The sequence below is a fragment of the Crocodylus siamensis genome, chromosome 2, assembly GCF_052110815.1.
Source record: "Crocodylus siamensis isolate JL-2025a chromosome 2, ASM5211081v1, whole genome shotgun sequence".
Taxonomy (NCBI): Eukaryota; Metazoa; Chordata; order Crocodylia; family Crocodylidae; genus Crocodylus; species Crocodylus siamensis.
The window spans coordinates 83,396,390-83,416,311 of record NC_143396.1 but is presented as its reverse complement, the minus strand read 5'-3'; the positions used below and the strand labels follow the sequence as shown (position 1 = coordinate 83,416,311).

At 45.2% G+C, this 19,922-nt stretch overlaps 1 protein-coding gene across 2 annotated transcripts in view; it reads right to left on the bottom strand.

Moving 5' to 3' along the window:
* Positions 1-19,286, bottom strand: part of MARCHF1 (membrane associated ring-CH-type finger 1) — a 479,517-nt gene extending 460,231 nt beyond the window's left edge. For both annotated transcript variants that reach the window (XM_090036253.1, XM_090036254.1), the window contains exon 1: positions 19,220-19,286. The gene's annotated coding sequence lies outside the window, so the exon portion shown is untranslated. The remainder of the gene's footprint in view (positions 1-19,219) is intronic.
* Positions 19,287-19,922: the final 636 nt, after the last annotated feature.

The following is a 19,922-nucleotide window of genomic DNA, read 5'->3' as shown; positions in this document are numbered from 1 at the left end:
CGTCCCCCACCCTCCATACCTATATTTGTTAGTTTTAGATAGGTTTTAATTAAATTATTTCCTCAAGTTTTCTTATATGAAAGGTTAATCTATAATGTCTGCCTCTCAAACACTGCATAATTTCCACCAGCTCAGGAACCAATGAATCAAGCAGGAGCAATAATTCTCCATGTATTATTCCTACTGGTCTCTGTCTTTGCTGCCCTTTTAACACTGGAAAAACAGTATACTTGTACTAATGGGAAAAGATGACATCCATTCCCTTGGATTCAAGCTCAACATAATGAGAGCTTTTCACAGTACTCCTACTCTCCTGATAATACAACAAAAGCAATAGTTGTAATGACAGCATTTCTTTGAAAGCATTAAAAAAAACTGAGGCACATTCTAACTGTTGATAATTACCATTTTGTTAGTCTCTCAAAACTCTATAATTCAGTTCTATAAAACATAATAGCATAAAGGGAAGTCGCAACGAAATAGCAGTCAAATTTAACCCCACTCATATTCTTTCATAAATAAAATTGCCAATGATTCATCAGTTCCTCAAAACTGATGAACTAGCACTCCCTAGGCTGCAGATCAATATTCTGACTTGATGGGTCACAAGGGATATTTTGTGTTCCATGCGAGGGTGGCCAAATTTATTAATTTTTTTTAAACAAAATACTTGCTATTACCAAATCAAAATTCACCATTCCTGAATAACGTGCACGTAATTTGTGTCAGCAGCTGTTCCTGCAAATATTAAGTCTTTAAAATATTTATGGAAAACAAGCATAAAGGGCAATGCATACAGAGGGAGCAAATTAATCTTAAAAGTTGTACAAATTCTCCTTTATCTTTCCTTCATTCTGCAGTCATTCCTCCCCCACCCCATCTTGTGCAAATTCTCCTTCATCTTTCCTTCATCCTGCAATCATTTCCTCCTCCTCCTTCCCCCCGCCCCAGTCTTGTGCCTGATCTTGATAAACAGTGGAACTAGGACAGGTAGGATAGTGTTACATTCTTAAGTAAACTCCTTCCCATTTTATTCTTGTCAGCCTTTCAGTCTGCATCCTCCACCTTCTCCCTTCTAAGATACTGCCCCTCTATTCTACTGGATCTTGTTCCCTTTAATTCATTGACCCCATTTTCCTTCCTCTTTCCTTCTCCACAGATCTCAACTTACTCTTTGCTTTTTTGAAATTTTTATAGGTAGCAACCTACTCAAATTGCAATTTAATGGTTTTCTCTGAAACCAGAAAAATTGGTAGTTTCCGTGATTTTGTGCAGAAGCACCAGGAAAAAAAAAAATACTAAAAATAAAATGCTGGCTCCACAGTGGGAGCCAGAGGCTGCTGCAGCCCAGCCTCACAGTCCACTGGGGGAGGGAGGGAAGGCATGCTGGCATGAAGGGGAATAGCCAAGATGGCAGCCAATCCCATGGCTGAGAAGGCTGCCTTGTGTGGCCCTGCCCCCTCTGCCAATCAGCAGCAAGGGGCAGGCCACATGCAGGACAGCCCTGTGCCAATCAGCAGCAAGAGGCAGGGCCTCCAGGGCCCCTCATTCAATCAGTGGCTGGGGAAGGGGCATCACAATAAGCCCATAAAAATAGAGACTGGCACTGCAATCAGTCTGCAAACTTGCCTGTCTACCACCTAAATTTGGTTAGGTTCCTATTTATAGGCCATTTCACTTTATAAACCAAATTACTATTCTCCCCATTCAAAGAAAAACAGCCGTTTTTCAATATTTGCTGACTTAACACAGCTTTTGTTTGTTTGTATTTCTGGTAAGGGATAGAATAAACCTACAAACTACTTTACAGCAACAATTCAAAAGAGTTAAAAGGAAAGTACAATCCAATTTCATAGTTGTTAGGGGCTAGAAGGGACAGATCATCAGGTCCAGTCCCCCTGCACTTGGGCAAGAAAGACTGCTGGGATCAGATGACCCCAACAAGTCGGGCATCAAGACATGTTTTGAAGATTGCCAGGGTGGATGACTGTACCACCTCTGGGGGAAGCCTGTTCCAAACCCTTGGCACTCAACTTGTAAAGAAGTTTATCCTTATGTCTAGCCTGAAGTGATCTTCAATCAGTGTGTGCCCATTATTTCTTCTCCCCTGGGGGGCCTTGGTGAATAAATGCTCTCCCAAACCCTGATGTACACCCCTGATATACTTATAGGCTGCCACCAAGTTCCCTCTCAGTCTTCTCTTTTCCAGGCTGCAGTCCCAGGTCCTTCAGCCTCTCCTCATATGACCTGGTTTCCAGGTCTCTAGTCGTGCGTGACCATCTTTTAGACTCTCTCGAGCTTCTGCACATCCTTCTTGAAGTGCAGCACCCAGAACTGGATGCAGTACTCCAGTTGTGGTCTCACCAAGGCTGAGCAGAGTGGGAGGATGACATCCTTTGCCTTCCTCGAGATGCCTCGGTGGATGCATTAGCTCTGCCAGCTATGGCATCACACTGGTGGTTCATGTTCATTTTGTTGTCAATCATGACACCCAGGTCTCGTTCAGTGGTGCTGGCAAGCATAACACTGCCACGCCTGTAAGTGTTGTGGATTATTTCTCCCTAGATGGAAAGATGTGTGACACATAGCCTAATAGTAGCATGTGACCTATGCTAAAGAGTTATTCTCAGAAAGCAGGGAGTCAGTAGTGTGCCAGTTTTAGTCTGCTCCCCTAATGAATTTCATCTTGGGATAGCTCAGTGTAAACTGGCTCCCCTGCCACCTATTGCAGGCTGCCAAGTTCAGAGTCTTAGTCAAGCATTCCAACTTTACTACAGAATAAAATCCAGAGTAAATTACTTCATGGCAAACATGGTGTATATTCACACCCCAGGCTCCCTCTTTAGGCATTCAACTTCCTTTTCAAAACTAAATACCATCTTTGAACTTCTACTAATTGCAAGTGCTGAATTTTGGACCCAATTCAAAGTTAAACTTCAGTACAGGCATTTATGGATTGCTGCATTTTATATAACATCCTTCCATGGGATTACAAAACATTCAGATGGGGATAAAAAAATGTCCAAACTAAACACCTTGTATCTGTCTGCTGTATCTTTAATAGCTCTTTAGCCAAGGAAAAAAGCTCATGCTGGCTTGGTACTGTTGTTCATGAACAGTAAAACACTATCTGATGATGTAAAAATGAGTACAACTACAGTAAAGACAAGAAAATACAAAGGCTCATATTCTCACTTACGGTTATTTTTTATACGCTATCAAAATCCAACAGGAACCTTTCATTCACATGTTCATAAACAAGAAGAGAACTAGTAAAACTGACTAAGAGTTCGATCTAAATTTTTCAAACCTGGGTACCCAAATGAAAATGACTGATTTTCAGGAGTGCCAAGGCTCTGCAACATATACTAACTTCCACAAGGGCTCTGGGCATAACTACCCCTGCCAACATCAGCATAAAAGGACTGGGGGAATGGAAGAGGGATCAGAAAAGCATGCAAAATGGCTTAGCTCTGCTATAAATGACCTTCTGCTAGCACATAAGACTTTATATCAGCATCCAAATTTTATCAAGCCCCAAAGGTAAAACAGTATAATGAACTGTAATGTTGTAAAGTGAACTACAGCTCCCAGAAGCCTCCAGGGGACTGCAAGAATGAACTGTAGCATGTAGTACAACTTCCAGAAGTCTGCAGGGCCATCCCTCAGGGGGCATGAATCGGGGTGACTGCCTCAGGCCCCATGCTTTGGGGGGCCCCGCAGAGCGGGGCGGCCAAGTGGCTGTGCATCCAGCCACTCGCCACACCCCACACACCCTCCGCCACTGATGCCGCCAACACCAATGGCAGGGCAGCTTCTTGGGTCCAGGGCCCATGGGATCAGAGCAGGGCAGAGCCCCATATGGGCTGATTTGCCCCAACCCCCACACCCTGCTTGGATCAGCTCTGGCTGCAGGAGACAAAAGGAAGCAGAAGAAGCAGCATGGGGGCACAGAACACCATGATAGAGAGAAAGGTGCACGGCATGAAAGCAGAAAACAGCCAGGACTATGAGCTGCAGCAGTGGCTCAAATGTAGAGCCTGGACTGATAGCAATTAGGCATTTTGGGACCAGAGACTGGTTTGGAGTGCCTCCAGGCTTGTGGAGGCCATAAAGGTTGCTCAAGCGTATATACCACATTGTTAGTGTTACCTATCTGTTACCTATTATCTGTCCTTGGGTGGTTTCACCACAGTGACACTGTTTATTATCTGTTATATATATCCTAAGTGCATGTACCCTAATGTTTTTTTACTTGCGCTTTTCCCAATCTCCTTAGCATGCTGACTTGTGACCCTTATCCCCAGCATCCCCTATGTAAAAGTGAAAACCTCCTTTGGTGGTTATCTGTGCCATTTCCTGGGGTTGCAGGGTTTGGTACATTAGGTTCAATATCAAATGCTAGAAAGACCTTGCTAAAAGCAATCACTTCCAGCCATACCTTAGTGAAAAATTCTCCAACCTCCCCCATGAACTCAACACCACTGGCCACTGGGACAGCCTCAAAAAAGGCATCCATGAGGTATGTAAAGAATCTCTAGACTTCTCCAAAAGATACATCAAGACTGGCTTGACAGGAAAAGGAGAGCATTCAGAGCTTGGGAGAATGACCAACTCCAAATAGAAGCAAGACTCATATTGCCATGTTAAAGCAGAAACCCAGAGGAAAATCCAAAAGCAAAGGAACAAGTGGTGGGAAGACAAAGCAAAAGAGATGAGAAAGTTTGCTGACAGCCATGATATGCATAGTTTATTCAGCGCAATCAAAGCTATGAGCCAAGCAAAGCTCAATCATATCTATGAGCCAAGACCACAAGCAGACATCCCTCTAAGATCCAAGGATAACACAAAACTCTTTAGAAACATCTCCAACACCAATGCTTGGTAAAAGGAACACTTTCAAGAGCTTCTGAACTGAGCTTCCAGATACCAGAATTGTAATCATATTCAAGAAAGGAGATAAATCAGATTGCAGGAATTACCGTGGCATTGCACCCCTGTCCATAGCTGGGAAGATCCTCACCCACATTCTCCTCAATAGATTCACTCCCCTTGCTGAACAGAGTCTACCTGTGTTCCAATGTGTTTTCAGACCATTCAGAAGTACAAGAGACATGATTTTGTTGCTAGACAGCTGCAGGATAAGTGCCATGAGTGACACGGAGATCATTATGTGGCCTTCACTGACCTAACCAAGGCCTTTGATTCAAACAATGGAGAGGCCCTTTGAAAGATCCTGATAATATCTGGATACTGGGGCAGGCCAGTAGGGGGTGCTTCTGCATTGAGCCACCCACCTCACTGCACCAGACCACCTTCCAGGCTCCAACTGCCTCCCTGGGGGTGCCTCACATTTGGCCGACCCCCTTCCTGGAGCCCACCTGCAAACCTGGGGGTAATACCACCACCACTCAGAGTCTGGAAGGATCGTGGACCTGCGCCCTCTGGGAAACAGAGGCCTAGTAGTCCTTGAGGGTACTTGACGCACTGCAAGAACTTGGGGTGCTTCCCTCAGTCTGAAACACAAATAGTGGTCTCCCTTAGTCAGCTGAACCAAGGGGACCCCAAGGCATAATCTAAGCCCCTCTCCCAATAAGTCTCCCATGCTAGGTACACAAAGGAGAACTTTATTGGTTACAAGGAGTAGGTTTGGAATAGGGTACAAGGTAAAGCAATATCAGAGAACTACCTCAGAGCAAACAGTGGCATGGTAGCCTTTGATCATGCATTTGAGTTACTGCAAGCTATATATCTAGTTAGACCTCAGGTAGCTTACTCAGGTATCATCCAGAAGCAGGTGGAGATTTCTTCTGGAGGCAAGCAGTTCATTGAATACGAGTTTCAAGACAGAGAGAAAGAGTTTCAGATGGTTCAGCTTCTCTGTGAGTTTTCATTATGGCTACTCTCCCTCATCCTGGGCAGTCCTTCACTTACATAGCCCTTATGATCTCATTTACCTGATCTAATAAAGGCCAGCAATTGCTGGCTGCCAGCCAACGAATTTGAAATATGTCACTGGTTGCCAGATAGACTGGTCTTTAGCCCCCTCCCAGTCTGGTTGGCATTGCTTAGGGAGCTTAAGCCCCCACCCAGGTATGTGATGGCAGTCACCTAGGCAGAGGGAGCAGGTTTCTCCATCCCTCTGGAATGTATCCAGCTCAGGTTACAACTCAGGGTTATCTGAGGCCGATAGAGCAGAAGTGCCTGCCCTTTGCAGTGGCCATGATAACCAAATTGTCAGATAGCAGAGTTTGGGTAAAGACAGAGATGGTATTCTGCCACAGATGCCCACTGATGACATAACAGCAATTGTCCTAAGCAATGGCATGGAAACAGACTCCTTCACCATTAGAACTGGAGTCAGCAAAGACACATGATTGTACCAACACTTTTTCCCATCTATATCACAGCTATTCTGTATCTCATCGCTGACAGACTTTCATCTGGAATCAGAATCCAGTATTGCATTGGACGGGAATCTCTTTAACATCAACCAATTATGTTCCAAATCCAAAATAACCACCACCTCTATTACTGATCTTCAGTATGCTGCCAACTGTGTTGTGTATGCCCACTCAATTGAAAACCTGCAAGTCACTCTCAACTGCTTCTGTGAAGCATATGAAATGCTTGGACTCATTGTCAACCTCATGAAAACCAAGATATTTTACCAACTTTCCCCAAACCAACCAGCTGCTCCCCCACGTTACAATTAGAAGGGAATCCATGGAAAATGTTGAGCTATTCCCCAGCCTTGGTAGTCACCTTTCCCAACGAGTCAATAGAAAAGGTGATATTCAGCACCAAATAAGAGTTGCCAGTGCTGCCTTTGGATATCTCCAAAACTGTCTTTGATGAACATAACATCAGGACCCAAACCAAACTTCTTGCCTACCACACTGTTGTCATCCCTACCCTATTGTATGGGTGAGAAACCTGGACAATATATCAGAAACACCTAAAAGTCATGGAATGTTACCATCAGTAATGTCTTCGGAAAATTCTCCATATCACTTGGAGGAAGGACAAAAGAGCAAATGCTAGTGTTTTGGCTCAAGTTAACACTAACAGCATGGAAGCCATGCTTATACAGCCTCAGTTCCACTGGACAGGAGACAATATATAAAGATACCCAATAACCAGCTCCCAAAACAAATCCTATACTCCACCAATGGTCGCTGCTCTAGAGGTGGAAGAGATTCAAGGATACCTGGAAGGCTAATCTAAAGAAATGCAATATTAACATCAATACCTGACAGACTCAAGCACTGAATCATCCCGAGTTTTCCATGAAGTACAACAAGGCATTGACCATTTCAAGCAAATTCACTCCACTATGGAGGTGAATAGGCAAGAGAGAAAGGGAAAGAGTTGTAACCCAACATCACCATGATCCACTCCTTTCTTCTAGAACGGTATGCCATGTCTACAATAAAACATGCAGGTGTCAGACAGGACTCTTCAGTCATCTCTTTACTCACTGATGACTTCCCTATCTACTGGAAGACTGTCATCCTCACGTTGAGAGACTATACCATATATGACCCCTGGTAACACATATTCATGCCAGCATCTGAATTTGAACAAGGTTCAAAGGCAGCCAGGGTCAGGAGACCCTCTATTACAGGACTGGTAGCCCATGGGTGCATTCAGCCCTTGAAGAGTTAAACCATGGCTTCTGGAGTTCCTGGTCTAGTTGCTGCTCTCCCATATATTCTGTAAGCTGCTCTGAAGTGAAGGGAGGGCTCATTCTTCCAAGTTACCCTCCAAGTCTCTGGCTGCTACCACCAGTTTCTAGGCTCACTTTCTTCTCCAGCTTCTGCTGCCTGCCCCTGTTCCTGTGGACAGTGCAGGGTGGGATGACAGGACCCATGGGGCCAAGGGATCTCAGGGCTGGGTGGGACTTGAGGCAACCAGGGACACTGACTCAGCACAGCAGAAGTATTCACATAGCATGCTATGGGAGTGGCAGCACAGTGCAGGGGGGTGGCTCATGCACTACAGCAGGCAGTCCAAAGGAAATGGGTGGCTGTCAGTCTCTCAGAAGCATGTGTGTGTGCGTTCTTCGGCTAACATTGTCCTTACCCTTAAATAACAGGTATCCCTCCTTTGGGCTGATCCCTTTGTATTTGTAACAACTGTATTCCCTACTCAGCCTTCATCTGCTAGTGTAAATAAACCAAGTTCATTACTTTCAAAATAATAAGTTTACCCACAGTATAGCTTACAACACTTAATACATTGTTAACAGTATGCCTGCATTCCTGCAAAGGTGTGACTGTAGTTCATTAGATATACCTGAATTAGCTTGACTAGTTGGATCAGATACTGCTGGATCCATGCTAGCATAGACAGAGTTGCGTTTGTGCAAACTGTAGTTAGACCTTTACTGAAACATGGACATATGTCAAGAAAGGCCAAATCAATAGCTAAAGTTTCTAAAAAAAAATGATGAAACATCAATAGTATATATGCTAAGCATCTCAGTCTTCCGTGAAGCTCCCAGCTGACCTATATATACAGTAGTGGATATAGAAAATTTAGTTTGCTGGATTGTACCTATGTTCCTCTCACCTGGAAGAGAATTGTAGAAGCCTAAATAGGATTTGCAAAATTCCATCTGGGAGAACTTGTGGAGATGACACTTCATATATTCTTAACTAGGAATGGGAGTTGGCATAAAATGCACATCCCAAGCCCAGTGAATCTCAGAATACCTTAAGAATACTGCTCCTACGGCATATCTAACCAAAATGTTTACTACAGAGTTGACTAATTAGCGCCACAGTAAATCATCAACAGCTACAAGTGCAGAGCTATTAGGACAGAGTAAATTAACTCTGCCATAGGATAGTATGACCAGACAAGTACTTATTCTACAGTGGAGTTATTTACTCTGCTGCAACACATGTCGATGCTGACAATGCTTCAGTGTGGCTTCCTGCCAGGCCCAGTCAGACCCTCCACTGCACACTGAGCTGGGTTAGATCAGCTCCAGGCAGGCTGAATCCCAGGGGCTCCTGCCAGCCGGGGCTACTCCACCCTGGTGCAACATGCTGTGGTCCTGGGCACACATGAAAACATGGCACCAGGGAGCAATAAACTCCAGCACAAACTGCACCAGAGTTTATTCAGCCACATTAATTGCATGTGTAGACACACCCCCAGCCTTTTGTGGCCGGGGGGGAGCCCTTTTTTTTTCCTTATTTCTCACTTTGAATCTCCTCACCTTTTGACACACACTTCCCATCCATTCCTCCATTCCCTCTCTATCAAGATAGGAATGAATACTACATTGGGAATCTGCTTGATAGTCACTTCAGAATCTCATGGATCCTACAGGGATTATGCCACACAAAAATGGCAACTCCTACACGCTGCTCTCCCAAACTCATGGAGCCACTACTATTAAAATGAATGGGATCTCACACATACTAGACGAAGGCAGATGCATGTAGTAGAACCACACTGTGCCTTGCCACCCACCATCCTCCAATTCTGCAATTCCCACTGATTCCACACTCCTTTGTTCTCAATCACAACACAACAAAAGCCAGCATTCATTTTAATTTACTTATTTCCCCTGCCTATTTTATACGGAAAACAAACATAATTGGGACATGAAAAGATAACTTCAAGGGAGACAAGCATCATGTAAGTACATCAACAATATTTCTTTAAGCAGACAACTGCAATATAAACAGGGAGTTTGATAATTTGATATATTTTAAACACATTAAAAGCAAATTGCCCAGATTCCAGAACCTAAATACACTACGTACAAATTCCGAAGTCTAAATAAGTCAGGTATCCAGGTTGTAGCTGTATTAGTCTAGAGGAAAAAGCAATCAGGGCTTGTGGTAGAGGTTATATCTATTATTAAACCAACAACATTTTTGCAAAAAAATTACCCAGGAGAACCTTTATAATCTTTTCTCTGATGCCTGATGAGGGGTGTTTGTGCCCAAAAGCTTGCAATTAAAGAAATATTTTTGCAAAAATCTTGTTGGGAATAAAACATATTACTTCTACCATGAGCCCAGAAGCCTAAATAAGAAGATTTAACTTTCAGAGGTGCCAAACCTTCACATTTCCCATTGTCTGAATTCTCAGCAATCCAGGGAGTTAGTACAGACAAATATTATGACTCCTTTCCCAGAAATCCTACTCGATATTTAACTTCTTTTAACTAAAGGTCAGTTTGAAGGCAAAAACCATTCGACAACTCATTTTAAACCCAACTTCAGTGCACAATCTAAAACATTCTCAAACCTGGTAGCTTGGAAATCAGAAATGATCTATGTTAATAAATTTCTAGCTCCAGACTTTCATTTTACTAACAGAGCCCACAATAATACTACTGTGACTTAGAGAACAGCATGTGCATTTCTGCAAAGCCAAGCTAAATGATAATTGGGCTGACTGTCCCTAGTATGAATTATAACTCAATTCTCTCTCTAGACATTATAAAACTTTAGTTTAGTTTGCTAGACTAAATTCATTCTGTATATTTCTTTAATATGAGATTCTATAAATCAGAGGGAAGTTTCAAGCTACAGCTGATTGCCTGGGTCTGATCTTCAGTAATGTTTTGCATGTATCCTCCCATACTATGCAACAGCAAATAAAAGAGGAGTTTTACATTAATTATACACGTTAGTTGCTTGACCTAAAATATTTACATAGAATAGAAAGCCCTTTCACAACTGTTTTTATTGCCTCTAGAAACACCTTGATTATTATATTCATACAACATGAGAAGTCAGAGACATAGGAAGAAAATCAGATCTTTTGGCCCAGGTTTTATATGCTTATTTAAATTACATCATTTTAAATATTGTACACTTGCATATATATGCACACACTTTAGAGTCATAGCTTCTTGCTCCATGTGTTTAACCCACAGCCTCTCTCACACACACTCTCTCTCTCAAAGGGTATTTAACTGCAGATTTAGCCTGACCGAAAAGTGGCTGTTATGCCCATTTTCAAGGATACACTAGAATGAAGGCATACTCGCTAGAAACCAGCAAGACCTTCCCCAAATACAGCATTAACCCTAAGAACACGAAGAATATTCTGTAAGCTGCTCTGAAGTGAAGGGAGGGCTCATTCTTCAAAGTTACCCTCTCATCCCCCCAAAACATGCTAAATACAAGCAGTTAAGAGTTTCATCAATTCATATTTTGAAATGAACTCTCGCATTTCACTGAAGCAAGAATCCTCTATGAAATATTGTCAAGAGGAATTTTCAATTTAAAACTAGAGTTTTAATCAATAAAATTATATATAAAAACAAAACAAGACAAGTGTTTTAAAGAAAACAAGTATTTTCACTGGAAACGGAAGAACATTTATGCTGTCTGTTTGAGCTATAACCTCCTCTTTCCTGAAGACAATTCCAAAATAATTTTGCCAGCCTTTGTTCTGATCCTGATGTGCAGTTTCTGAGCCCTCCATCTCAGGCCCCCTGAGACATGACCAGGGATCCTGGTTTTCCCTGACAAAAAAAACATAAATTCTCTGATAACCCCCCCCAAATCCATGGTTAAAATGAAAGGCCCCCCACAGCCCTCCTGGTGCCCCTCACTCCCCATCCACAGCCCCCATGTCCCTCCTCCTGCACCTCACTCCCCCCACAGCCCTCCAGCCCTGCTCCTGCCCCTGCCCCTCACCACACCCCCTTCAACCCTACTGGTTCCCCTCACCCTGCCCCCCCCCACAGCTCCTGTAGGGGGCCCCTAGCTGCCAGGACTATGGTGCCGAGGACCTGGGTCCACAGCCCCCGCCCCTGACAGGAAGCGGCAGCTGCTGCAGTGGAGCCCAGCTCCCCCCATCCCTGCTGCCTGCCACTGCGGGCTCAGGGTAGGGGGCTGCTCCTCACTGCTACATGCACTCCAGGGGGGCAGGAGGGAATCTGTGCCCCCATATGTGTGTGGGGCAGGGTTTGAGCACTGCAGACTCCTGTTCTGCTGCCCTCCTCCAGTGCCTCTGCAGCTCAGTGTGTGCAACCTGGGACTACAGGGCATAGTAAAGCTGCACAGGAAGCTGAAAGCTCCACGCTGCCCTGGTGAGGTGTCCCCTGCTTGTGACGCTGCAGCAGGCATATGCACAGGGTCCAGGGCAGCATGGAGCTTGCAACTGCAGGCAGCTTCCTGGTTCCACTGTTCCCTGCAGTGCCAGGTTGCACTCACTAAGGTGCAGGGGTCCTGGAGGAGGGGAGCAGGGCAGAAGCTGAAGACTGAAGTGGCCAGCATGCAGCCCCCATCCCACACACAGGTCTGGGGGATGCAGGTCCCACTACATCTCCCCAGCAGTGCATGCAGCAGCAGGGACCTGGCCCCACTCCCACCCCCCTGGACAAGCCACCCATGGCCCAGTTCCATTCCCTGCCAGGGCCCTATGGCCACACATTGTGGCCCTGGGCCTCAAGCCCCAGGCACTGCCCAGATGGGCAACAGCCCCAGCCCTGCTCAACTCCCTTGCTGTGGGGGCCTCAACCCCCTGCCCCCACCACTTACCTGCAGGAGCTGCTCTCCAGGCTGCCTGGGGCCATGTGAATACACATGCACGTGGTGCCCCCTGCCTGACCACCCTTCTCCTGCACCCTCCCAGCCCCTTGCAGGCAGGAACTCAGCCACCCTGTAGGGAGCTTTTTGCAAAACTGCAAAATCCACAGGTTTCTCCAGTAAAATGAGAAATCCATGTTTGCCTCCAGTAAAAGGTAAAATCCACAGTTTACTCCGTTTTTCCATGTGAAACAGAAAACCCAGATCCCTGGACATGACCCACCAGTCAGCTTCTTCACTCCTGCAATCTCAGTCCACCAGAAAAAACAACACTTGTTCTAGCTACCAGTGTCATCCCTTCTATAACTCTTCTCCCACAACTTTCAACTTGGTTTTCGAGTCTACATAAATATATATTCTCAGACCGAGAAGTTGTCTACACAGACACATTATTACAGAGCAAGTTAGCATGGATATTTACTGTGAATTACCTCTCCATGTGGATATTCTTAGTGTACGGTAGCTTACATCACTTCCATGGCTGAGTAAGCTACCTCCTACAAAGGCACTCATAATACATTCTAAAAGCATCCACACAGGGATTTAGTGCAGTGTAGTCAGGGCATTTTAAATTAATATAACTGCTATTTGCAGTACGCAAATGTAGCCAAATGTCGGAGAGCCCATAAACCAGTAGCATTAGCAAAGGAAGATGGCTTGATTGTGGAGTGTATAACCACGGACTGGACAGAAAATCTAGCAAGATGGAATGGGGCAGAAGATGGGATGGGGCAGAACAGTATCCTGGAAGACTCCCAACCAAGCCACATGACAGTTACCAAAGGACATCGTCAACCCCTGCAGTGTGCACAATAACCCCAAGACTTTAGAACATATAGTTTGTAGAAGTCAACGTCATATATTATTGGGGTTAAAGTATATTTCTCTCCCTCCAACTCCATCCTCAGCATGGGCATCATCTGAATCCAGCTGTTTTTTCTTCCACACCTTCCCTGGTTCAATGTAGGAAAGGCTGTCTTGGAATGTCTATTCAAAAATGACAAAAATGTACATATTGGTGTCATGAGTCATCATTATTATACCTTGATGTGAGGCAGGGTCATTACATAATACTACTCCCAGAGCGTATCCGGTAATCTACTGTCCCAAGAACAGGTCCTGCATTACATATTAATGTAAAAATTAATGCATTACATATTATTATGTAAAAATTCAGAATGACACACAAATATGCTACGGAAGACCATGGAATAGTTAGGACACCATCAAGGTTCATGTACTTCACAAACCCAAGGAACCATAACTGTATTTGAAGCAATTTCTCCCCCCTGCTTTCTCCATTCCCCATTGTTATGGTTGCTCTCATTTTTCTTGCCTAATACTCAGCACAAGCAATTTAGGGCAGAAACTATATATTTCTTCTACTTATTTGAAAGGCATCTAGAACACTTATACATATTATAAAAATAAAATGGGCTTGTCAATAACAAGATGATTTGTGTATATAAATAAAAGAAGTCTTCATTCTTGTAAAATATCTTCTGTTACAGGGCTATGCAACGGGCAGGCTGCAGGTTGAATGGGGCCCACAAGCAGTGACCATGCCATCTACAAGCCCCTACAACTACCTCTCCCAGTACAACATAGTAGGAAGGGGTGGGAAGGCCACCTGCTGCCAGCACAGCCCTTGGGGTGGGAGGAATCCTGAGGAATCCTTTCCTGCAGCAGATTGCCCATAAGTGCTGCCTTTGGCTGCACTAAAGTTGGACAGCCCTGTACTATTACTATCTTGTGAATTATGGAATGGAGTCCCTTATCTCTTCTAACCTATCTGTACCTTGAAACAACATTTTCAGAGACTGGACACCCATCTGGCTCAGTAGACAATATATACTTGGTATTTATATGCACAAATACAGTTTCTGAGACACTGCAAATCCAACTAAATATGCAGGGGAGGGGGAAGAGGGAGCAACAAAATTTAGTGAAAATGATCAGCTTAACCTATTCTCCTTCAGCTGATTATTACTGTTCCATAAAAATATCCTATAAGAATTTAGGTAGAATTAGTGACATTCTACCTAAACCTACATCTGTTCTTCAATTATTAATACTTTAAATTCCAAATTACAGATTAATTCTTCAGATGGTTATGCAAAAGCAGGTTTTTCCTCTTTCCCTCTGCTTGTGGTCAGCTTCTCTCTCTGTAGTATTCCATTTAAAACTTATTCCATATAATACAACCACCAGGGTTATTCTCATACATACAAAGGCCATGTTCTTCCAATTAACTTCCTTAGAATTTGGGATATTTGTCTGGATTTTTACAACTGTAGCAAACCAGAATTTATCCCAGGAATATCTAACCTGTTTCTAACCAAATTAATTACACACTTTATTTTTGTATCTTTCAGAAGTTAACCTAATGTGTTAAAACAAGTAGGTAAGAAAGCAAATCAAGGTAAAGGTCAAGGTGGAAGATTGGAGAAGCTAAAGCAACAATGCAAGAAAAATGCTTAAAATGTAAAAAAGAAGTTTAAATTCCAAATAAAAGCACATGGATGGCAACAGAGGGCCACAAACAGCGCAAATAAATAAAATACTAGCCTTTTTAAAGGGTACAGTTTTTTAGATGAAGCTTGATACAAATATGTTGAGTAATTATCTAAACGGTTACTCAGGCGGACCAGTAGCAAAACTCTATGTCCCACAGAAAGCCTTTAATGAAGTCCTTTCCTGCATAATCCCCAAACTCACAAATTTACTTCACATTGGTCATGTCTACATGAGATGTTGACTACGGAGCTGACTCAGCTCCACAGTAAAGTCTCAGAGTCTATACATATGGCCCTATTAGGTTTCAGTAAACTAATAAACACTGTGTAAAACACAAATACTATCCTGCTGTGGCATTATTTAGTGTGCTGCAATGGACACATAGATGCTGAGGGGGCTGGCTGGGACCCGAGGGTGCTTCAGCACGGGGATCGCCTGCCTAGCTCTGCAGTGAAGCACACAGTCAGCCCCTCCACAGCACACAGAGCTGGGTTGGAGCTGCCCCAGGCTGGCAGGCTGACCTCTCAGGCTCCCTGCCAGCCAGGGCTGCTCTGCCCCGACTCAATGTACTGCAGCCTTGGGCGCACAGGTAAATGCAGCACCCAAAGGCAATAAACTCCAGTGCAAACTGTGCCACAGTTCATTCAGGTGCACTAATTTCATGAGTAGATGCACCCATTGTTAGGTTCTTTTAACATGACCCTCAGAAGTAACAGAATTTCTACAACTATTGCTCTTATAGCACGCCTAAGTTAGGCTAGAGTGGGCCAAAGAGAGCTTACATGAGCCACTAGCCCACGCAGCCAAGAACAGTGGTAGTGCTTTAATTTTGCTTGAGGTTTTTGAAATTCAACAAAACCAATTCAGTACAAGAAAAGGGATAAAGGACTATCTGAAGCCAGACTTCGATATGCTAAGCTTTTTAAAAATAGTGTAAATTCCACTCTTTATGTATTCAAACGCCATACAGTATAAAAATGAGATGACAAGTAGCTTTCATTATCCACCATGACACAGCTAAAGTATTAATTGGTGTGCACTGTATATAACAAACATTAGGAAAACTCATAGTGGAAAAAAGTAATTGTATTTTATTAGAAGCTTAATTACATAAAAGTTTATAACATGCATGAAACTACATTAGGTAGATGCCACCATTTCATTTAAAAACAAGATGCTTGAATTATCCCTAATAATTTCAAATTAATATCTAAAGTATTTGTACAGACATTTCTTTGCTATGATGGTAACTCATCACAAAAAAACTAATTCATTAAATGCTCGAGTAAACAAGAGAATTTTCCATCATGCCCTAAAGATCAACAAACTGTTGGTCTGTCTAAATTTGAGACAGCAAGTTTCAAGGGTTAGGCCTGACAGCTAATACTGCAAAGTTTCAGCTAATACTGATGTGAATCATGAACATATCTTAAAGTAGGTATTTCCAACTAGTGGCACATAGGCTGCATGCAGCCTACAAGTGCTTAACTTACAGCTCACAGACTCTTGCCATCCTTACATCCTCAGCACCCCACACTTTCCTCCATGGGTCGGGGACATCACTCCTCCTGGCTGTCACTGCCTCTCTCCATGCATGGACTGCTCCTGCTGATGCTATTTGTGATTGCTACCTCCTCCCAAGGCTCTCTCCCTCCTCCAAATTCTGCTTCCTGCCACTTCCCCTGAGGGTAGAGCAGTCTGGCCTGCAGAGGTCGCAGCAATGGTGTGGGGTTATCCATGGCCATTCAGAAGGTGGACAGCCATGTCTCAAAGGAAGACCGCTAAGTTGATGATCCTCTTGCCAGACACATTTTTGAGGCCATCTAATACTGTAACAAGTTACATACAAAAATTCTTGACCTAAGAGCTACTAAAAACACAAAGCTGCCCAAAGTTTACCAGGTACCTTCTGGCAAAAGTACAGACTGGCAAGATGAATTTAACTGTTTCCCTATATTGTCAGTTTTCACCCTTTCCAAAACTTCTCTGTACAAAAATGAGGGGACAAGGAAACACATTTAAAAAAACCCGAAAAACAACCACCAACAACAGAAGTGTCCGGGAAACTCAGGGACAGGTGATAGGCTGGAAAAAGATTTTGACTTTTTTTTCCTTAAAAAAACTTATTGGATTTCCAGTGGGAGAGAGGCAATAGAGAGCAATGCACCTGAATGGTCACAATACTCCATATAACATATCCCAACTCCCTCCCAGCCCTGTTCTTTCCATTAAAAAAAAAAAAAGGTGTTTTCTTATTAGCACAAGAACAGATTCAAGCTCCAACATGATTCATCTCCCTCCTATTTCTCAAAAGCAGACCTCCAAATCATTTTATTTTCAACTTTTGGAAGACCTAAACTTGGTTAGAGTGCTTGCTTTTGGGGAAAAAAACCACATGAACGTGGGAGAAATGTTCATTGGCTTGAGCATAGCTTGAATCAATTTCAAACCTTGAAGCTGGAAACTAACTGTAATCCAGTCGCTAAACTGTAAGACAGCTAATTAGCTCCCTACTATTTAATGACATATGGTGGTGTTGTCCACATTTGGTTCACAGTCATCACCAGCAGCCATCAGTCTTGGGAGACCATGGAGACTGTGTCTTTGGTGGGTTACCGGGTGACCCTACAGCTTCGAGTGGCTGAGTCTGATGCACAGCAAGCAGACCCTCCAGCAAGTTGCACATACAAACTCAGTTGAGCTTGTCCTGGCATGCCGAGCACCCTTTTGTCTTGCTTGCCTCTGCTGCCTCTTCTCTAGCTCATCATTGCTCTGTTCCTAAGAGGCTACATCTACACGAGCCGTTGACAGTGCAATTGTTACTACGCAGTCATTTAGTACTTGCATACACAAGTACTAAATGACCGTACAGGAACTGGTGTTACTGCGCAGTAGCACCCCTGCACAGGTTCTTGATGATGCTGACTGCGCAGAGGCTCGTTAGTACTGTGCAGTAGTGTCACATCACGCTTCGTGCTGCATGACGCTACTTCGCAGTAGTAACGATAGGGTGGCCATCACAGAGGACATTCTGGTTTTCTACTCCTCTGTCCTCTATTGATATGAAACTGGATGCCTTTATGGCCTCTATTTTTCTCTTAATAGAGAATAGAGGACATAAACGCGTCCAGTTTCATATCAATAGAGAACAACCAGATTATCCTCTGTGATGGCCACGCTAACTAACGAGCTACTAAGCAGTCCGTGTCTTGTACAGACACAGCTTGCAGTATTTCACTTTTAGTACTGACAACTAAGCTTGTTTGCTTCAGCAGTCATTCAGTCCAGTCACACCCAGGACACTTGTGCTCAGACTCTTGTCATCATCACAGAGACTCAATTTGGGAGGGGGGGGAGAGAAAACCCCCCAAATAATCGACATTGTTTCTAGATCTCAGGACATCAATTTGGTGGGGGGAATACAGGAGAGCATGGTAAGAGAAAAAGGCCCCTTCTCCCTCCAGCTGTGACTGCATCCGTTCCCCTCTCTGCCACTTGGATGAGGTGAAAAAGGCACGGGGAGAAAAGGGGCGAGTGAAATGATGGTCTGGCAGGTCTGGAAGGAGCAAGGGCCAGCCTGGGAAGGAAGGGAGGAGCGGCGGCGACTCCAGCAACTTTCTGAGGAGCAGAAAAGCCATGAGTGAAGCAGCCGCGAGGGAGAGACGCGGCTGCCGCCTCCCCTGGCAGCGAGTGAAACGCCCGCACACCCCAGGCAAAACACACCCGGGGCAAAACTTGGTTCCTGGAAAACTGCCCAGACTCTCCCCTCTGCCTGAAGAAGCGCGCCGGTGCCCCAAACCTTGAAGAGAACAATGTGTCCAACTACCGAGTTGGTCTAACGGAGGAGCTGGAATCTGCCCCAGGAACCTGGCTGCCGGCAGCCAACCCTCCCTCGAGCCGCCTCGGCGGGAGAGGAGCATCCCCGCGGGACCCCGCATATGGCGGGGGGGTCGCCGCAGTGCCCTCGGCCCCGGGCTGCACCTCGCGACGCGGCGGGAGCCCCCCTCCCCCCATTGCCCGCACAGGGGCACAGCTGGCGGCCCCGCTTGGGGCTGCCCAAACACTTCCCCCACCCTCCGCCTCCGTGCAGCCGGGGCATTGCGCTGCATGCGGCCGGGGGCGTCCACACTCACCGGCGGGCGGCGGGCATCTCCGGGCTGCGGAGCGGCGCGGCGAGCAGCCGAGCGGCGGCGGCGGCGGCGGGCGCTGCCTCCCCTCCCTCCCCCGCGCCCCCTCCGCTCCCATGATGTCATCCCGTGGAAACCTGCCATGCTCAGAGCCTGGCGGGATGCGGGGCGCCGGCCGCGCACCTGGGCGCCGCTCGGGAGCCGGGCCGCACGCGCCTCCCACGCCCGCTCCGGCAGGAGAAGCGGTGCGGCGAGGGCCGACCCCAGCCCAGCGACCGAGCTCCACATGCACGGCCGCCGGCCCTCACGGCCCCTCGGTGCCGGCCCGGCTTACCCACCGGCACCCGCCTCACCTCTGTCGAGGGGCAGCGTCGTTCCTGGCCCTGGCGCCCAGCCGATACCGCCTTGGAGGGAACGGAAAACGTTTCTGTTTTATACCAAATCTCGCCACAAAAGTACACCCTCGTAGCTACTCTGCGGGGGGGTCCCCTTTGTATCATTCAGAAAACATGTTCAACACACAGGCAGACAAGGGTCTTTGGGTAGGTGTGCCATCTTTTAACCAATTCATAGTTGGGAAAATTGTTCTTCACAAGCTTTTGGGCACAGACAGCCTTCTTCAGGCACCCAAAGTGTCTGTGACAGCTACGTTCAACACACACAATGTGGGAGATTACTCTGTTGAACATGTTTTCTGAATGATTGTCGC